This window comes from Ursus maritimus, unplaced genomic scaffold (genome assembly GCF_017311325.1).
Source record: "Ursus maritimus isolate PB19 unplaced genomic scaffold, ASM1731132v1 scaffold_16, whole genome shotgun sequence".
In the NCBI taxonomy this organism is placed as follows: domain Eukaryota; kingdom Metazoa; phylum Chordata; class Mammalia; order Carnivora; family Ursidae; genus Ursus; species Ursus maritimus.
This window is the reverse complement of record NW_024424008.1, coordinates 28,207,704-28,211,021: the sequence shown is the minus strand read 5'-3', so window position 1 is coordinate 28,211,021 and position 3,318 is coordinate 28,207,704. Positions and strand designations below refer to the sequence as shown.

General features: G+C 42.3%; 1 pseudogene; it reads left to right on the top strand.

Moving 5' to 3' along the window:
• The first annotated feature begins 341 nt into the window (after nt 1–341).
• Nucleotides 342–1,556, top strand: LOC103660772 (annotated as a pseudogene).
• Nucleotides 1,557–3,318: the final 1,762 nt, after the last annotated feature.

Sequence of the window (3,318 nt, the reverse complement as noted above, 5' to 3'; positions counted from 1 at the left end):
TTAAAATCTCTTAAAACGTAGTAAGTATATTATTAGATGATTAGACCATCTAGACTTAGGCACTTTATGCAGTTTCCTTTGAAACTTAACAATGTTATAATGGTGCTCCAGTTGATTTCACACAACTACTCTGAATAGCCATTAAAAAGTATTATAGCTTGCCCTCTACACCTCCCCCCAGCCCCCCCACAGCTCTGGGTAACACTTCTCCAATAACAGCTCTGGTGGGGAGCTGTGGCTCCCAGTAGGGAGGTGCCAGGTGCCCCTTAGTGCCAGCCCCACCAGTCCTACCCTGCTGCCAGCATGAAGGCTGCAGACCATGGCAGCCTGGAGCACTTCTGATGGCCAGGCAAGCAGCAGGGAGGGCAAGCTTCCATGTGGGGGACTTGCTCTTCTCCTGTCAGACGTATTCTTATATGCTCATGGTCAAGGAGAAGGGCAACCACTGAGAATACTGCTTCACCAGGAAAAAGGATTGTCCAAATGCAGAACATGTAAGTAGGCATTTTACTGCAATGTGGAGTGTCAGGAGATTGGCCCAGGCAGAGGCTGGAATGTTGTTTTGGGGAAAAACTGGCATCTCTCCGAGACTGTAAGGATTCTGGACAATCAGAAAATCCACCCAGAGAAACTCCTTCAGAGAAATTGTTAGCCATGAAGGAGTTTGCATCACATCTGGATAAATCAGACAATGAGAAGAAGGACTTGATTCTGAGTGATGTTGCTGCCCTTCATCACTTTTACTCCAAGCACCTCCAATCCCTGACAGTGATAGCTTGTTGGTCCTCTTTGCACAGGGTAACTGTGATGGCTTCACAATGGAAGATGGAGAGCTTTCTCGTTTGGAATCAGCAATATTTCCTGAGATTGCGCTAATGAATCATAGTTGTTGCCCCAGTGTCATTGTGACCTACAAGGGGACCCTAGCAGAAGTAACTACAGGATATCAGCCCGGGAAAGGTGTTTTTTTGCCAGCTGCATTGACCTCCTGTACCCAAGAAGACAAGAATGGCTGGTTAAGAGAGTCTCTCTTCTTCACCTGTTGGTGCCAGGAGTGTACCATCAAAGACAAGGATAAGGCCAAGGTGGAAATCCAGAAGCTCAGTGATTCCCCCAAAGGCAGAAACTATCCATGACATGGTCAGATATTTATGCAGTGTCATCGAGGAGTTCTGGAGGGCCAAGCCCTACAAATCCCTTAGTGAGCTTCTGAAGATCTGTGAGCTCAGCCAGGAGAAGATGAGCTCTGTGTTTGAGGACAGCAATGTGTACATGTTGCACGTGATGTACCAGGTCATGAGTGTCTGTACATGCAAGACTGAAAAGGAGTCCTGCGATATGGGCAGAGAAACCATTAAACCCTACCACAAGCAGCATTCTCTGTATCCCCTCAGCGTGGCCTCCCTGTGGTCTGGGAAACTGGGAAGGCTCTGCAGGGGCCTGGGAACAAAAGCTGCCAGAGAGAAAGCCCTGAAGGCCATTGTAATAATGGAAGGAGCTCAGACAAAGATCATCCCTACATTTCTGAGATCCAACGGGAAGTTGAAAGCCACTGAAACTATGCCAACTTGTTAGTGTTTATTTAAATGCTAGTGCAGAAACCTTCAAGAATTTGAATATTTCAAATCATACACACCATTCTCTCATTTCTGTGAAATCACTGGAATGAATACACTTGCCCTTAAACTTTACACGTGGCTTACCTGGAAGTTGGTCTTAATCTTTTAAACTTAATACCAAAATAATTTTTGAATGCTTTTTTTTCCCTAAGAGGTATGACATGGTTTCATATATTATCATATACTTTGGACAGACTGAGTTTAAAAAATGTGATTATTTTTCCTTTCATGCCTATTTTAATGTTCAGAACAAACCTGAATGATTAAAGGGAATAAAAAAGATAATGGTAAAAAAAAAGTATAAAATATGACATGGTTACTTATTTTTTTTAATTAATTGATCTTATTTTTAGAGCAGTTTTAGGTTTATAGAAAAATTATGCAGAATGTACAGAGTTCTCAAAAACCGTTTTTCTTTACTGCCACCCCCTCCTTGAAGTTTATCCAATTATTAACATCTCCCTTTAGGGTGGCACATTTGTTATAATCAGTGAACCAATAATATACATTATTACCAACTAAGGTCCACAGTTTATTAGGGTTCACTCTTTGTGTTGCCCTGTTCGGAATGTTTTGACAAATGCATAACACCATGTATCCATCGTTATGGTGTCATACAGAATTGTTTCCTGACCCCAAAATCTGGTGTTCCATCTCTCTCGCTCTCTCTTTTTTTTAAAGATTTATTTATTTTAAAGGTGGGGAGGGGCAGAGGTAGAGAATTTTAAGCAGACTCCCCACTGAGCACAGAGCCTGGCTAGGGGCTAGAAGCAGGGTTCACCCACGGGGCTTGATCTCACGCCCCTGAGATCAATGACCTGAGCCGAAATCAAGAGTCTGACACTCAACCTACTAAGCCACTCAGGTGCCCCGGGTATTTCATTCCTTAATCACTCCCTCTTTTCCTTACTCTTTCTGAACACTTGGCAACCCCTGATCTTTTTACTCTCTATCATTAAGCCTTTTCAAGAATGTCATAAGGTTGAAATCATACACTATGGCATTTACAGACTGGCTTTTACTTAGCAATATGCATCTAATGTTCCTCCAGGTCTTTCCATGTCTTGATAGCTTATTTCTTTTTCTTCTTTTTTAAAAGATTTTATTTATTCATCTGAAAGAAACAGAGAGAGCACAAGCAGGGGGAGAGGCAGAAGGAGAGGGAGAAGCAGACTCCCTGCTAAGCTGGGAGCTCAACATGGGGCTCAATCCCAGGACCTGGAGATCATGACCCGAGACAAAGGCAAACTCTTAACCATGTGAGCCACCCATTGCCCGAATAGCTTATGTCTTCTTATGACTGAATAGTATTCCACTGTATGGATGTACCACAGTTTATACATTCTCCTATTAAAGGACATCTTGATTCCTTCCAATTTGGGGCAATTACGAATAAAGCTGCTATTAACTTTTGTAGGCATGTTTTTGTGTGTACATAAAATTTCAATTCATTTAGGCAAATATTTAGGGGTAAACTGCTGCATCATCTGGTAAGACTATGGTTAGCTTTGTAAGAAACTGTCAAAGTGTTTTCCAAAGTGGCTATACCATTTTGCAGTCCACCAGCCATGAATGAGAGTCCCTGTTGCTCTACACCCTCAGTGTTTTGGATTTAGCCATTCTAATAGGTATGTAGTAGTCTCATCTTTTTAATTTGCAATTCCCTAATGATATCTGATGCTGAGCATCTTTTCATATG